At 39.0% G+C, this 18,599-nt stretch overlaps 1 protein-coding gene across 1 annotated transcript in view; it reads right to left on the bottom strand.

The window, feature by feature from the left end:
• CYSLTR1 (cysteinyl leukotriene receptor 1) overlaps nt 1–17,551 on the bottom strand; it is a 73,054-nt gene extending 55,503 nt beyond the window's left edge. The window contains exon 1 of the mRNA XM_053700195.1: nt 17,413–17,551. The gene's annotated coding sequence lies outside the window, so the exon portion shown is untranslated. The remainder of the gene's footprint in view (nt 1–17,412) is intronic.
• Between the last annotated feature and the right edge of the window lie 1,048 nt (nt 17,552–18,599).

Here is an 18,599-nt window from a genome sequence, read left to right as displayed (position 1 = left end):
CAGGCAAAAGAGCAGTTTTCTTTGGGACATGCCCCCACAAAAGGCCCTTTTAAGGGCTGGTAAGGTAAAAGAGCTTTGAACTTTTTTAATTTAGAATAGGGTAGGGAATTTTTTTTATTTTGGGGGGCTTTATTATTTTATTAGGGGGCTTAGAATAGGTGTAATTAGCTTAAAAATCTTGTAATCTTTTTTTTATTTTTTGTAATTTAGTGTTTGTTTTTTTGTAATTTAGTTTAGTTTATTTAATTGTATTTTTAGATAGATATTTGTAGTTTATTTAATTTATTGATAGTGTAGGTGTATTTGTAACTTAGGTTAGGATTTATTTTACAGGTAATTGGGTAATTATTTTAACTAGGTAGCTATTAAATAGTTAATAACTATTTAATAGCTATTATACCTAGTTAAAATAATTAACAATTAACCTGTAAAATAAATATAAACCCTAACATAGCTACAATGTAATTATTAATTATATTGTAGCTATCTTAGGGTTTATTTTATAGGTATTTAGATTTAAATAGGAATATTTTAATTAATAATATTAATATTAGATTTATTTTAATAAGAGTTTAGTTAGGATGTTAGAGTTAGATAGGGTTATTATACTTAATATATATATATATATATAATATAATAACGATATTAACTATATTAACCCTAATATAATTAGGGTTAATATAGTTAATATATATAATATAATAACTATCTTAACTATATTAACCCTAATATAATTAGGGTTAATATAGTTAATATAGCTGGCGGCGGTGTAGGGGGATTAGATTAGGGGTTAATACATTTATTATAGGTGGCCGCGGTGTAGGGGGATGTAGATTGTAGGCAAAAGAGCAGTTTACTTTGTGACAAAGCCCCGCCAAAAGCCCTTTTAAGGGCTGGCAAAAGAGCTGAATTATTTGGGGCAATGCCACGCAAAAAGCCCTTTTCAGGGCTATTTGTAGGGTTAGACTTAGGTTTAGTGGTAGGGAAAGTTTAGTATTTTAGGGGTTAAATAATTTAATATAGATGGCGGCGGGGTAGTGGGATTAGATTAGGGGTTAATAATTTTAAAATAGATAGCGGCGGGGTAGGGGCTCACTTTAGGGGGTAGGTAAGGTAGATGGCGGCGGTGTTAGGGGCTCACTTTAGAGGGTTATAGATTTAATATAGCTGGCAGCGGTTTAGGGGTTAATAACTTTATTATGTTGCGGCGGGGTTTGGGAGTGGCGGTTTAGGGGTTAATACATATTTTATTGTTAGGCTAGTGAGGGGGGATAGTGGATAGAGGGTTAGACGTGTCGGGCTATGTTAGGGAGGCGTGTTAGACAGTGCGGGTGATTTCATACTTTAGTCAGGTTTTGTAGGCGCCGGCAGTTTCTAACGTGGCGCAAGTCACTGGCGACGCCAGAAATTTGTACTTGCACAGATTTCTGGACATCGCTGGTTTATCCGACTTACGGCACGTTAGCATCTGACGGCGCCGTATATTGGATAGCTCGAGATGCGAGCTGAAACTGCGGGCGACACGGATTCCCTCGCTTGCGCCGCAAACTACGCCGTATATCGGATCGCGCCCCTAGTGTGAATCCTTGCGTAATAAATGTTGGTTATATTAGGTTTTAAAATGTGCAAATGTAAATACTCATTTAATAGTAATCTTTCTTCTGTTTTGCTGTGCTGATATTTAGCATTCCTTTTGTGAAAAGCTCTTCCTGGCTGTATGACAATAATGAATAATATAAAGCCAACTTCCTAAGACATGGGGGCCGCAGATCAATACTTTTTAAAGGGATATGAAACAGTCTGTTTTATTATTGTAATAAAAAAGTACTGCGCAATGGCTTATACTTAAAAGAAATTATTCCAATATGTATTAATCTTCATTTTATATGGATTTTACGTTTTATTTATTTTTTTAAACTTCATTTGTTCAGTGTCCATTACTTCCTGTTACAGCCCTACAAGGAGAATGGGATATCTGCAGGAAGGTTTATCTAGCATGATGTCATAAGACTTCTAGAGCAACATGAGCTGGTTTTCTATTAAGTGTTAGACTAGATAAAGAGAGTCAGATATGCATATGCTCAGAGAAGGCATAAGGTAACCTTAAAACTGAGCCTGGGCAATAGCTAAACTGAGAACTGTCATGAGATGCAGGACATATGAAGGACACAGCAATAATGGTACAACTCTATTTTATTACAGAGCACAGAAACATACATCTGGTCAGGTTGATTTCACTAACTAACTGCGACACAGACTACCGGATATAAGCCCCACCCCCAACTAGTGACATCACATCCTGCTCTCATCACATCTTCCCCTTTTTCAAAGGCGAAGCATACATTTGAATATAACAAATAACAAGGTATATGAACAGAGTATACAACAAGATTTTTTTGAACAATATATAAACAAATAGGTTCAGCAAATATAAACACATAAATTACATCCTGACTTGGACATCGGGGTAGACTACCCTAGTCCACAGTGACCATGGGATTATTCTTCCAATACTTCCGGTCACTGTTCTAGCTAAAGTCAGTCCCTATATCGGGCCGGTAGTCTCACCACTCTTCCGCTTGATGTAACTTTGCATGAACTGTCCTCTGATACAGAAGATGGTGAATTAGAGTCCACTGGAGGCAAAGATATATCCCCGCTGTGATCTTGCTGAGGGGAAGGCACCTCTCTTAGAACAGGGGATCCCACCGGCGGTGGTACTGAGGCATCCAGTTCCAGACTCTCAGGTACAGGCTGAAGATGTCTTCGGTTACGGCGTGCAACCATCCCTCCCTCAGTAAGGACTGTATAAGACCTTGGTTCCGGAGAGCGGCCAACTACCGTAGCAGGCGTCTTCCATTTCTTCTCATCATCCAGTTTAATTCTGACAGTTTGCCCCGCATTCAGTTCCTGTAAGGGCCTGACAGAATGTCTCTCTGTCGTAGAAGAAACGATAACCCTTTTTGGCCTCTTCATCCCTCCTAAGGACTTCGTCCCGAGGAACAGGGCCAGGCGGCTTGAAGACACCCACTGAGGGTAAAGTGGTGCGAATCTGGCGTCCTAGCATCAGCTGTGCCAGGCTAAACTCGGTAGCTTGAATGGGCGTCGCCCTGTATGACAAGAGGGCCAGGTATGGCTCAGATTGCTTTAGAATGAATTTTGTTGTTTGAACTGCCCTTTCAGCCATTCCGTTGGCCTGCGGATAATGTGGACTTGACGTGGAATGTACAAAGTCATATTCCCTGCTGAAAGCACTGAACTCTGTAGAAGCGAACTGCATACCATTATCACTCACCAGCTCCATTGGAATGCCCCACCGGGCGAACAAGCTCTTCAGGCGAATGATAACGACTTGACTTGTGATATCACTCAGGGGTGCAATTTCCAAGTACCTGGAATAGTAGTCGATCACAACAAGGAACTTTTTTTCATGCAGTTCACACAAATCACCAGCTACTTTCTGCCATGGCCCCGCAGGCAGCGGAGTAGAAATCAAGGGCTCCCTTCTCTGAGTAGGCCAGCGTTCCCAGCAAAAGGCACATTTAGACACGTGATTTGCAATGTCGGAGCTGATCCCAGGCCACCACACAGCTGTAGCAGCCCTCTCACTCATGCTGATAGGAATTACAATGCGGTCTTGGAACAGCACCAACCCCTCCAGCTCCATGATCTGCGACCTCTCTGGCTGGTAAGCACTTAAAGACATCCAGGCTGCCTGGCTCTCGGGCCAGCCTTCTTTTATGTACTTTATAACCTCTATCTGTGTCCAAATAAGTCTGTCTCTTTATTTCCTCCAGTTTCCTTGAAGAAATGGACTTAGAGGCCAGAACTGAATCAACATACACTTTCACATCAGATTTTGTGGAGGATTCTTCAGCAGCAGCCAGCGGGAGCCTGGATAGTGTATCCGCCACAACCAGTTGTTTCCCCGGTACATGCACTGCCTGAACATTGAACCTGAGCAGTCTCATTAAAAGTCTCTAGCATCTCAAGGGTGTTTTGTCAATGTCATAAGAGTTGATTAGAGGGACTAGCGGTTTATGGTCAGTTTCCAGACTAAATTTCTCCAAACCCACTAGATAACGTTGAAAGCGCTCACAGGCCCAAACTGCAGCCAGGCACTCTCTCAATTTGAGCGTATTTTGACTCCGCAGCCGTCAGTGTGCGGGAACAGTAGGCGATGGGTTGTAGTTTGTTTTCATTTAACTGCAGGAGTGCAGCCCCCAACCCATAACTGCTTGCATCGGCACTAACCACAGTCTTTTTTGAAGGGTCGTAGAACCCAAGCACTGGGGCAGACCCCAGCAGGGACTTGGCCTGCAGAAAAGCTTTTTCTTGTGAAGGTCCCCAGACCCAGGCAACGTCTTTCTTAAGCAACTCTGTGATAGGGTGTAAAACTGTTGATAAATCTGGAAGAAACTTGCCCACGTAATTTACAAGGCCCAATATCTGTCTCAGCTCATGTACATCAGAAGGACTTTTCATCTGTTCAATAGCACAAATTTTCTCGGGGTCTGGCTTGATGCCATCCCCATTGATGATATGCCCAAAGTAACATAATTCAGTTTTCCTAAAATGACATTTTTCTTTATTCAGCTTCAGCCCAGACTCTTTGATAGCCTGTAGCACACAACTTAAACGCTGATCATGCTCCTCCACTGTAGACCCATACACTAAAATGTCGTCCATGACGACTGCCGTGCCCACGTGGTCACTCAGGAGAGAACTCATTTCCCATTGAAAGATTTCAGGAGCGGAGGATATCCCAAAGGGGAGTCTGCAGAAGCAGAACCGACCTACCGGTGTGATAAAGGTAGTCAGTTTGCGGCACTTTGGATCCAGGGGGATCTGCCAAAAGCCGCTAGAAGCGTCTAATGTGGAAATGAACTTCGCCCCAGCCAACTTTGGAGCTATATCTTCTAATGTCGGCAGCACAAATTTCTCTCTCTTCACTGCCTCATTCAACCTTTTCAGGTCCACACAGATGCGCACCTTTCTGTTTTTCTTTGCAACTGGAACAATGGGGGCACACCAATCAGTCGCTTCAACAACCTCTTCAATAACCCCCATGGACTTCATGCGCATAAGCTCTTTCTCCCCTTGAGGCATGAGCAGGAACAGAATTCTACAGGGAATAGAAATATTGTATGGAACTGCGTCACTTTTAAGTGCTATACGGACTGGTTTGCAATTCAGTAGACCCAACTCGCCAAACATATCTTTGGAAATCTCATTCACTCTGGCCACGAGGCCCAAGTCACAGGCTGCTTTTCTGCTCAATAAATTTTTAACACACTGACCTTGGATCACATGCACCCACATGGTGAACTTCCTTTGCTTGTACTCACAGCTGGCAAGAAATTTCCCCCACACAATCAATGCAGCCACCAGGACTATGGACATTTGGAGTAACCTTCACCAGCTGGGGCTGTCGAGGCAGTTTCATAAATTCAGCAAAAAACATTACAGTGATATCTGCTCCTGTGTCAATCTTAAAATCAACTTTGGCTCCCATTACAGTAAAAGTAACTTTCCAATCTTCCTCTGAGCTTGTCCGTTCCACAACAGACCCCACAAAAGACACTTCCTGACCCTCCTGGTCACTGTCCACCTGCATCTCCTTAATGTATTCAGTTTTACACACCACTTCAAAATAGCCCATTCTGTTACATTTTCTGCATCTTTTATCTCTGGCCAGGCATATAACACTCTGATCATGGGCCTGGTAGCACCGTGTGCATCGGGCATGTTGCGCCCATCCACTTCTAGGCCTTTCCAGTACTTTAGATCTACCGCTCACACTGTGCCTTTCACTAGCAGTTTTCCTAGACTGTTGCACTTCATCCACAATACTCTCAGACCTCAGATCAGCACTTTGCTTTTTCACCAGTTCACTCTGGCGGGCCATCCTAATAGCCCCATCTAATGTTAAATCAGGCTCTAACTGCGGCTTCAGTGAGACTTCAGCATCTGCAATTCCAATAACTATTCTGTCTCTGATTTGCTCTTCTTTAGCAACACCAAACTCACAGAATTCAGCTAGTTCATACAGGCTGCGCACAAATGACTCCACAGATTCTCCCACACGCTGATTACGTTTGTGAAAACAAGCTCTCTCATGAATCACATTTCTTTTGGGCACAAATTGGGCACTGAGTTTATCCATAACTATATCAAAGTTAAATTCTTCCCCTTCTTGGAAAGTAAAAGCATTGAACACTGGCTCCACATCTTTCCCCATAGAGTATAAAAGAGAATTAACTTGTACATCACCACTCTCCTTGTTCAGTTTGGAAGCAATCCTGAAGCGCTGAAACCGCTGATGCCATGTGGGCCAAGCTGCAGGCTGAGAGAAGTCAAAAGGCTCAGGTGGGGTAAACTTTGACATTGCAATCGATCAGGAACAGAAGCGCAGGCCAGAACTTCTGACACCATGTCATGAGATGCAGGACATATGCAGGACACAGCAATGATGGTACAATTCTATTTTATTACAGAGCACAGAAACATACATCTGGTCAGGTTGATTTCACTAACTAACTGAGACACAGACTACCGGACCTAAGCCCCGCCCCCAACTAGTGACATCACATCCTGCTCTCATCACACTCACTTTGCAAGAAAACAAGTACGCTGTTTGCTGTTTTGTACACAATCTGTTTCTTTGTATCTGTACTTTGATTTAACACATTTGTTTTTACAAAAGGAGAACTGTTTAATATCCCTTTAAATGGACACTGTACTGATTTTTCGACCATTTAACCCCTTCAGGGTGGATGCAATTGTCCAAGTTTTGAATGTAAACAAAACCTAGAAATCTAGCTGTATGTTCAGCCATAATTTACCTCTTTCACATTAAGTGTACCCACACATATTATATATAGTTTTTAGAGGATAAATAGGGCTTTCTTTTGACATCAAATATCTATAGATAAACTATAATTTAATTTGAATAAAATCTAAGCAAGTGTGAGTTTATGTTTTCCAAACAATTTTATTGTGAATATGATAATCCTTATAGGTTTTACTACAATAAAACACACTTATTTGTGCTCAGCGATGTCCCACAAGTACAACATTACCCACATGTACCTGTTTTCTAAAGTTTTGAGTTGTTACAGGCCGTAATATGGGGCCTGCCTATTTACATGGAAATTTGGTACATTGATTTTCTAGGCCTATCTTGCCTTAGAGACAGTATGGCAGCCCAGGAAAAAAAATTACCCCCATCATAGCATACCATTTGCAAAAGAAGAGAACCCAAGGTATTCCGAAAGGATATGCCCGCTTTTTTTTGTAGCAAAGGCTGTGACAGGGCCCGCAGTTCAAAAGTGTTCTTTCCTTATACTATGAGCCCTGTTTTGCCGGTTGGGGACACAGAGAAGCCAGACATGACGCAGGTGTAGCCCGGACCCCACCACGCCAACCTGTAGTGAGACCAATACTGACTGCAGGGTCAGATGCCCCCCTAGAGGTGCAGGCCTGGTCTAAACTGAAACCTTTGAAACCCCTGTAGTTTCATCCCTGATTGCTAAGTATATTTTGTAGAATGCTAATGTCAATTATTATAGTGTGCCAGGAAAATCAATGCTTTACAGATTCCAGGCACTGCAACTGTGTTTTGGAACACTGAATAAAAGAAGCAGCTCATGAAACATAAACATTTCAGAAAATGTATAATAGAATTAAAGTGTGGAGCTTTCACAAACGTTCATATTATAACAGTGTAATATATCTTACTACAGCTACAGCAATGATCAGCCTGTTTAGTATCATCAGGGTATAATTTAATCAGGATTCCTGATACTGCAGGTGGCTAGATTTGCCATCCTGTGTCTGCTTTTACTAGGTATATGGCATTTTGTAAATGTCACCTATATCATGTGCTGTATAGTAAGTATAAATTTAATCCAATGTGCAGCATCCAAAAATATCTCATTTTTATTGCATGAACTCTATTATTCCACAAAGCACCTGCACTGGCTTTCAAGTCTCCTTTCTCCTGTTTATCAACTGTCACCTAACCAAATAGTAAATTTGAGTACCTTATTATGCATCCAATGTAAGCATACCTACAGACCAGGGCTCCAGGCCACATATGACCTATGGGCGTGGTTTCTAATCACAGGTGAACTCTATCATAAATTCCATGTCCCTAAAGATGCCAGTATACAATGTATGGGGTTTTATCTTTACCATGCAAATACTTTTTTCAAACATAAAATCTCGCCAGTGACCAGGACTGAGTGGGTTGTGGTAATTGTTCACGTACCTAGTCCTATATACACTAATAAAGTTCCATTGTAGGACAGAAGGACCTTTTTTATCAAGGATAAAAATGGTAATCTTACCATTTGGATGCATAAATATTAAGGTAAAGGGGATGTAAACTCCTTGTCATTAAGACATTTCTGTTGTGTTGCTATAAAATGATATATCAGCTAACAAATGAACATCGTTTTACTGCAATTGTTTTTCAAAAGCCACTATTTGCTTTATTTGAATGAAAGAATCTGGGCTTTAGTCTGCAGAGAACAAGGCGAGTCACTGTCATATTGTTAGAATAAAATGCAATGTTTTGCAATTGTCACCTGATGAAGCCAATTAAGGAAAGACATGTAGCAGGGTTATCCTTGAGAAGTCAGCAGTGTGCATTCCAAGTTCAGAGCTAAATTACATTAAGGGGCCGAATTATCAAGCTTGATGCCCCTGTTTCCGCGTGAGCCTTCAGGCTCGCCTGAAACAGTAGTTATGAAACAGCGGTCTAAAGACCGCTGCTCCATAACTTGTCTGCTGCCTCTGAGGCTGCAGTCTTCAATCCGCCTGATCCTATACGATCGGACTGATTGATACCCCTGCTAGCAGCCAATTGGCCACGAATCTGCAGGGGGCGGCATTGCACAAGCAATTCACCAGAACTACTTGTGCAATGATAAATGCCGACAGCACATTGATGTGCGGTGGACATGACACACTGTAAATCAGCCTCTATAAGTGGACAAAATAAATAATGAAAGTATGTTGCACAGTTGTTTTATTATACATAACTAAATATTTTCTATAAAGAATATCAAGGTATTTACTGCTGGTTGGTCCAGTTTTTCTTTTTTTTAACATTTCAAACTGTAATTTATTTATAAAACTGTTACCCAGTACAAAGATATTAAATGAAAGTGAAATATAAATAGTGGGATTACAATGAATAATGCACGCCCACCAAGTGAAAGGTGTCAAAAGTGCTGCTAACTTGTAAATAGTGTAGAAACGTATCACATAAACTGAATCCTGTACAAACTAAAACATGGATAAAAAGAAATCTCTGAGCTGGAGATTTCTATTTAAAAGCCCTGAAACTGCTGATTTAAATAAAACTGAGGTTTGCTGGATAATAAATGTAATATTTCCTTGACATTATAATGTAATGCTGTACTATCACTGTTTTCCCATTTAAAGGGACATTCTAGTCAAACCTAAAATGAATCATGAAAGAAAAAAAAATTGGGTTTCATATTCCTTTAAATGTCAGCCAACGTCTTCAATGTCAGTTTCATCTTGTTAATCAGAAGTGGGTTTGTGTTCTCATAAAAGAACATAAAAATATATAAAACATAATGAAAATAAAGGACATTGTATGCGAATACAAAATCAAATACATATAATCAAGCAATAACTCTTTTTTCCTTTTGTTTCCTATATAAACACACAACAAAGTTATAAAATTTGAACATCCAGAAAAACTTATACTTCTTATAGAGTGATTTGTTAATTATAAAGTAGATGTATTTATTATCTGAAAATTTACAAATTATAGGGAACCATAACAAGTTGCTCCTACTAAATGCACATAATTAGAGGGCAAGTTGAGAAAAATTAATCTTCGACTGCCAGTGGACTATCAGCACTTCTCATCGAAAATCTTATACATCTTATAGAGTGATAAGCTGATTATAAAATAAATGTATTTATTATCTGAGAATTTACATATTATAGGGAGTCATAACAAGTAGCTCCTACGGAATGCCCAAGATTAAAGGGCAAGTCGGAAAGTAGTAGTCAGCAGCTGGATACTTTAAACCGTCCTCAGTTGCTGTGTAAGCAGAACAATAAGAGCAACTTATGCCATTACAATATCAATAGCGGGTAAACACGCCTGTTTGTCCACCTATAATAAGGGTGAACAGTAGCTAATAAGTTATAACCCCCCAGGAATTCACATTGACCTGGGGGGGGGGGGGAGGAAGTACAAATATAGACTGTGCAGATTAATTACTAACGTTTCTCATAAGTGTCACGGAGTATAAATATTTTTTTTTATTTTTTTTATTTAAATTTTTATTGAGGACGAGATGGCAAATACATGTTACAGAAAACATAAGAGCATAAGTGTTACATCAAATATTTGCATCAAGTATATATGAAATGAAATACAGTCTGTTTACTCTTTACTTACCGGTATAGGCCTTGCATATACCTATATTACTATAGTAAAATATAATATTGAATGCAAGTAACATAACAAAATTTGCTCCCTAACATACAGAGCAAAGACCTCAACTGAGCACAGCAAACAAAATGTTACTACATTTTGGTGACAGTCTGGCAATATAAACAGCTGTTAACAAAAATTATAGTAAAGCACAAATGGTATAATCAATATGGTTGCTACCATACAGCAGTATCAGCAAAAAGTGAGTTGTTAATAAAAATAAGAGTGTTTCCTTTGTTGCCTGGGGTTGTTGTTGTTGGGCGCTTGTAATTAAACCTGGCAGTATATACCTAAACCCACCTGGTGGTCAGTTAGTAGATTGATCTGTAAAAGGTATGGTAGCCAGGCAGTGCGCGGATATATATACACAGAGCAGAGTATATGTGGTGTGCAGCAATCCCATATATTAAAGTCCCACTTGTTGTGCTTTCAGAGTGGATTTATGTAATTTCTGTGTGGATAAAATGTGGGGTATACCCCTAAATTGAACATAAAAAGATTCGGAGAACCTTGTCAAAGCAAGATGTTATAGGCGCTATCATAATAATGCGAGATATTTAACTATGGGGTTAGATAGATTGTTTGTTTACAATGTATGTTTGTAAATTATGGGACATCCCAGCCTGGATGTTAAACAACATGAGTTCTTATATGTTTAATATATAAGGGAAGTTCCTGTATTAAGGGAGGCTCACCAGCACCATCTTCTAGAGTATTTATCAGCTTGCTGAAACTAAGCTGCCATCTCGGCCGCAGACAGCAGTGTCCCAGCTAGTGTAGTAGTAATGCCTGTGCGTTCACATTATATCACAGTATCTTCTGCATATCTGTATATTCGAGTTTATGTAAATGTTCAATTGTCATTCAATGTAGATAAATTCTGGGGGGGTTTCTGGACCCCAGTGCCTCAAAGAGAAAGTGGAAATAAAAGATAGAACTTCTTTAAAAAACATATCACGGTACTTATTACAAGGCTCTTCTCTCCCGCCAACTCTCAAGCCCGGTGTTACCACCACTAATCAACATAAGTATTTACTCTGCTCAGAATTTCTACTAAGGTATCTAGGTATGGCAGTGATGTATTACAGATATTTGGATATATTAAATGGCAAATAATCTCACATATTTGAATAGTAGAATCTAATCTACTGTATATTATACATATGACTCCACACAGTACATGAGTCAACCAAACTACCGTGAACCACAAATACAAACCACAACATATAAAACTTTTTTGGGAAAAGGTCCGGTACCATTGTGGTGCAAGTCAGAAACTTATGTGTTGTCCGGACCCGGTACATCAGAATACACATATGAAGTGTTTTCATGGCGGTTCCACCACACTCTGCTGTTACCCCCGGTATCAGAAAAGATGTCACAGTCTGTGAAGAACAATCCCTCAGCAATCATCCAAGAGTGTAACTTAGGACCGTTGTTCCCTGGGGCTGGGAGACTGCGTAGGTATTTCAGTTCTGGGTTCCAGGTTGGGTCTGTCAAAGCTGTGAGCCATCTCTCTGTTGCAATCTGGCTCCCGGTCAGACACTCAGCTCCGATCGGGATGACCAGGTTCAGGTGGGCCACATTCTGTCTGGTTGTATGGGAGAGGTCCCTGGCCACGGCCGTATCGCCTCTATCAATCCGATCCGGTTCATCAGACTCATTCTCCTGCGTGTCACCTTTCCACTTGAGTGATGTGCTCTGTGAAAACATATGGTGTTGTCAATTCTGCATCTTGTCCGGGTCCACATGGCCAGTCTTATCCATCACCGAGCTATCTTGGGTTAATAGCCTTTCTTCAGTGTTGAAGTTAGACCGTCTGGTATAGTTTTCTTGCTTGATCTGCGTAGGCAGCATGGTGTCGAGTGCAACGCTTGAATGCATAGGTTTCTTCTGTAAAGTGAATAACCCATCTGTGTATGTTTGAGTGGCATCGCTTGTTATCCTTGAAGGGATCGCTGCTATGTTTATGGGTGAGATGCCAAGTAATCGAACCAAGTTATCGTATGGGGCCCTGTCCATTAGAGAGCGCATCAGACTCAATTTTTTCAAGATGGCGATCGGGACTTTCTTGCAGGCTAGCTGTGCTGTAAATAGTAATTTTCCCTTGTTGCTCTCACCGCTCTCAGGTTATATACGCGGTGACTGTACAGCCCTGTGCTGTGCCGTGCCCAGTTAAGGCTGAGTACCTCGGTAAACCGAGGGGGAAAGCGCTACCTGTTATGAGCCGCCGCTCCAGGTCTTTAATGTCCGATCCTAAGTTCTAATGTCACTAATACAGCTCGGTCAAGTGAAATAAAGTTCTCACAAAGGAGATGCGTTTAATCCTGTTCAATATAGTTGTCTTTGCTGTAGATTTGTCACCAAAAATCGGCAGATAGTTAGTGAATCAATTAGAGCTCATGGAGATGCGACCATCCAGGATCGCTACTTGGACACGCCCCCTCGTAGTATAAATATTTTATACATATCTATCAACCTATTAAACCCCATTGCCTTCAATATTAGCATATATATGTGGTCTCGAGTAAGAGAAATTAAAAATAAATTTATGAAGGGCCCATTCTAGGTTTTCAGCTGTCAGTAATATAAATAAACCTGTATGATGCCTCACTCATGTAGGGGAGTGGTGCCTAAAACTAGCTTGACCACCTTAGCAATAAGGGTCGCATATCTGACTGGCAATCCGTTAGGGCTAGCGTCTAGTACCCCTGTCAACAACAATACCTCTCCCACCCCTGCCGGCTAGGGGAAAGAGAGGGCCCATACTTTAACAAAAACAGAAGAGGAGAAAATAAAGCTCGATCCAATATATAATATTAGTCAGGACTCCCCTCCCCTGTAACAGAAAGAGCATGGGACACTATACTATATATCTTCATTGCACAACATCTTTATATATACTATATGCCAAAGGTGCACCTGCTGCTTGAGTTTCATAAGTAACAGTGCTTATTATAGGCAAAAGAGCTCTAAATAAAATAGTATACGTTGGTGCTCAGCAGCTAACTGCGAAACACCAGTTTATAAAGCTAATCTAACTGCTGGTCTAACTGCTGATAATGAATTAACTGTGTATAATATGAAATTAGACATAAAACAGTGTACGTTAAAGGGATATTGACAATGATACTCATTTAGCTATAAAGATCAATTTAGCCTTATCTATTACTATTATCCTAAAGTAATAGGCTACTGGAAGGTGAGAGTGAGGGTAATTAATATACTGTGAGAAAACATTACAGACCCCACACCTAAGCATTTACCAAAAGGTTCAGCCCTTACAGTCCTCATTAGACACTTAGTACACATGAATGGAGACAATCCTAGTCCAAATGAGTATGCGTGCAAACCTGGCTGCTGTCCAACAAATACGGGACATATAGGTAATAAAGCCCTTTTGATTAAGAGAAGCAAACATTAGCAAATGGCGTTATTTTACATATAGTAGGATTGCACTTTAAAGCAAACATTCAATAGGCATCCATGTACTAGGATTATCAAGCAACCAAAAAACATAAAACAATAACAGTGCACATACTTAGTAAATGTTACATGCAAACATCAAGCGTTTATAGCGGTTATGGGTAAGCGATATTAGCTTAAATGTCTTAAACATGTCCATGAAGGAATAATATAGAAGAGGAGTGTGAATGAGATCATATCAGCGCTATCTGAAAACATTAGAGCGCTGATTACTGCAGTAACATTGTGTCCCATAATATGATGAGAGGGTGCAGTCTGTTTCATGCTGGGAGTATAAAAAGTGCTTTTTTAAAGTCCTGCTATAATTATAAGACGAAGAGGAGGGTTCCTTTCAGAACGACTGGACCCATCTATGGCTTCCAGAGACAGCCTCTTGAATTAACCTATGCCAGAGCGGATGGTGTCCGGGGTTCCTAGAATCGTGCTGGTCCGGCAATTAAGTGGCAGGTAGAGCTGCACCGCTGATGTAGTCTTCATACTTAGTGGGGGGTATCCAGTGATATCCGCTTCTGCAGGGTCAATATTAAAAAAAGCTGTAGACTGTATATCGTTAGGTTTGCTTGTGACCTTTAACCGCGCCACCTCTGCATGCCCTGCGCTATGCTGGGGAAGCCCCATATGGATGTTGTGAAGCTGCAAGGTATTTAGCTGTTTATACATATCCGATTGTACCTCCATCTTAGGCTTGAAGCTCCAGATCTCTGCCTTGCGCCCCACCACACCAGCCTCAGGAGCGTCTCCTTCTAAATGTGATGAGGCGAGTACATTAAAGTCCGTTACCCCCTCAATTTCACCTGATAGAGGTGCATGCTGTTGCGGGTCTCGATCAGCTCTGAACTCCTTAATAAGAGCCTGCCGATGATGGTCCAGAGAGAGCATTACGCTGCTCAATTCCAAAATAATTTGTCTCTCCATAAGCCAGCTAAGGGGGGAATCAAAAGCAGAGCTGAATCTCTTAGGAGCGGGATGATATATATAAGTCTCCCAATATGGCGGCACTCCCCACGCAGCAGACCCAGCAAACAGACAGGCCCCTACACCGTTGCGTTGTCATCCCCTATGTACCATTAGCCAATCTTCCCTGCTCTGCACTCCCACACTCGTCTGGGACTAGATCATAAAAATGCATTTTATTATTGTACTGTTGCTTGCATATAACTATGTGCTTAACCCCGGCAAAGGGATTAAACACATTGTTAAAGTCAACTCAAGAGCAACAGTACACTACTGGCTGAACACATCTGATGATTAGGGATGGGAAATCTTTTCGCAACATTTGACAATTTTTTTTTTTTTTTAACACATTTTTTTGTTTGTTTCAAATGTTTGTGCAACATTCTAACATTCATATAATGCAATAATATTTCTAATGCTCTCTTTAAATGTAATATTCAAATTATGCGCTATTTGAATTAGAAAAATATATAATTTATTATATATAAGTATCTATTATGTATCAGTTTACTAAATTCCCTCCCAGTATTTGTTAAATTGAATGTTACATTAAAAATTTCGAATGTGGATATTTGATCTAATTATGAACATTTTAAAACAAAAGTAACATTCGTAAATTGGAAATAACATTAGTTTAACAAATTTTAAGGTTTTTTTTTTTTTTTTGTCCTTATCGGCATTCGTTTGTCCAAAGAAAATGTCCACAGGACTATTTGTTCAACTAAATGTACTTTTGACACATGAGCCAATCACCAAAGACAAAAATGTGTAGCCACCAATCACCAGCCAGCTCTCAGTGTGTGCATTGCTGCTGCTGAGGATATGTACATATGATTTTCAACAAAGGACACAATGCGAACAGAGCCAATTTGAGAATAAAAGTGAATTTAAAAACGTTTTATTATTATTCTTTATTATTATTCTTTATTTATAAAGCGCCAACAGATTCCGCAGCGCTGTCCATGGGTAACAAAGATAAAAGGACAGTGCAATATGAGACACCAGACAAAATTTAACAAACAAATACAGGGGGGAATTGGGAGTCCTGTTCCCGTGGGACCTTACAATCTGACATCCTCTGTCTGAATCATGAAAGTTAATTTCTCTGCCTGTATACTGGGAGAAACTGGGAGACCTAAACATATATAACTGTTTACAATAACCACCAGTAGAAATACATAAATAAATTAATCTATACAGATTGTGCAGTTTATATTTTGACAAATCCTTAATCTTTAGACCTAAGATGATGCTAAAAACAAATAAAACACACCTTTCTTGCAAACTCTGCCAATACAGTGCTTTCTATATTGACATTTGTATTCAAACATTTAATAATGCACTTTAGAAAGTTCTATTTTGCATTATAAAAGGTTATACTTTCAAACTCATATTTAGCATGTAGCACGAGTTCCACATTCCCATAACTAAATGTTAGCTCTTGTGCTCAGTTAGTTAAAGGGACACTGAACCCACATTTTTTCTTTTGTGATTCAGATAGAGCATGCAATTTTAAGCAACTTTCTAATTTACTCCTATCATCATTTTTTCTTTGTTCTGTTGTTCTCTTTATTTGAAAAAGAATGCATCTAAGTTTTTTTGGTTCAGACCTCTAGACAGCATTTTTTTTTATTGATGGATGAATTTATCCACCAATCAGCAAGGACAACCCAGGTTGTTCACCAAAAATGGACCAGCATCTAAACTTACATTCTTACATTTCAAATAAAGATACTAAGAGAATTAAGAACATTTGATAATAGGAGTAAATTAGAATGTTGCTTAAAATTTCATGCTCTATCTGAATCACGAAAGAAAAAATTTGGGTTCAGTGTTCCTTTAAGTCAGATATTGCTTCTAGACACAATACAATATCTACTTGCTACAAACAAAAAATAAATGTGCTGAAGTACATGTAAAATGTAGTTATAAACATAGTTTCAAGTATTTCAAAATGTGAGTGTTGCTGAGCTAAATGTACAGTAAGTCCTTGTCAGCTGATGAGAATGAATACTGCAGTATGCAGATGCTGCTAGTTTAAATTCTAATGTAAAAATTTTCTTAAATAAAAAATATATTTTAACATTTGCTGCTCATTAATATGCATGAGAGAAAAGTTTCCTATTTAATCTCCCTTTCCTATTTAATCTTTGAACACATAAACATGATATTTACCATAAGAGAATGTTTCTGACTTGCCTGGAAATATATATATGCCCAAACTAAAAAAAAATACAGAAGCAATTCACTACCAAATTTAGAGATTTTAACATCTCAACAATACTCATATAATACTCATATCCTTCATATGATCCTGCCAAGTATGTGCAGCTGAATGCTTTAATGTGTGAAGGTTTTTGTTTTTGCTAAATAATCTCAATAGAATTGCAGTTATGCAGAATGGAGAAAAATAAAACACTCTTAAAGCCCCTAGAGAAAAATACATCATGCATGTGGTTTATATTATTATTTTTTTTTTTACTTACTTTTAAATTCAGGTGACGTTCCTTTTGTTTGGTTAATGTCACTGAAGTTTACCCATGATGCAGATAGTGCATAATCTCCTGAGCAGTTACTTCTGGACTGATAAGCAAAGCAGCAACTAAACTTTTTCTTTGTGTGGAAACTAAGACATCCATTCAAGAGAATGCAACGCCCAACTTTCAGAACTAGCTTATAACTGTGTAGCAATTCAACTCCTCCCCAGTTCAACATGCCAAGTCATTTTGTCATTACATACACAATGATATAATTTAATTGCTGAACTAAATGGTAACTATTGCTTGCATTAATAAAATAAAGTTATAAATGTATTCTATAATACAAGGAAATGGATGTCAGTACTTTGTTTTTGTTTCAAATAAAGTGATAGATACTTTGGAAATCTGTTGTACTGCACTACAGACATGAATGGAAGCTATGGTCCACGTTTTTCCCCTCTGACACAATGTAATTAACTCCTTGCTGCTGAGGTGTTTTGTGGGCCGGCTCTTTAACAGTTTTTAGTCTTTTTTCGCATTTAAAGTGATGGTAAACTCTTCCTTTTATAAAAACAGATCCAGATTGTTAGTGAAACTCTAGATGGAATTTAATTTATCAGTTGTAATTAAGATGCGCTATAACTTACTTTTTAATATAAAATCATTGAATTGTTTTCCAATCAGCACTGTCCCCTTAAGGCACTTTTATTGTAGCTATAGCGCTGACTGGAGAACAATTCAGACCGTTAGCTCACAGTAAAATTGACTTTTGAAGTGGGCTGCGGAGTGCAGGTATTTCAATTGTATATCTATATTAAAAAGTAAGTTACAGCGCATCTTCATTACCACTGATGAATTAAACTACCATCACTTTAAGACAAATTCTCAGTTTCTGAGAATTTTCTGCCAGGTACCCAAACATGTTTAACCTTATTTTTCAGCAATTTTAGATAAGATCTTTAGTTTTCAGAAATATACAAATATGGTGAATGAATAATAATTTATTATTTCCTACATTTTTCAAATATACATATTATGGATCCACATTTTTCACCAGTTCACCTTCCAAAAAACATTAAAATGTAGGATTCAATACCAATGTTATTTGATATAAAGTATTAATATAGCAGTTAGAAAAATATGCAATATGCATATGAAATATGTTAGACCATATTCTAACAGATGCAAAAATA

This window comes from Bombina bombina, chromosome 1 (genome assembly GCF_027579735.1).
Source record: "Bombina bombina isolate aBomBom1 chromosome 1, aBomBom1.pri, whole genome shotgun sequence".
In the NCBI taxonomy this organism is placed as follows: Eukaryota; Metazoa; Chordata; class Amphibia; order Anura; family Bombinatoridae; genus Bombina; species Bombina bombina.
The sequence above is the reverse complement of the archived record's forward strand: the minus strand, read 5'-3'. Positions and strand labels throughout refer to the sequence as shown.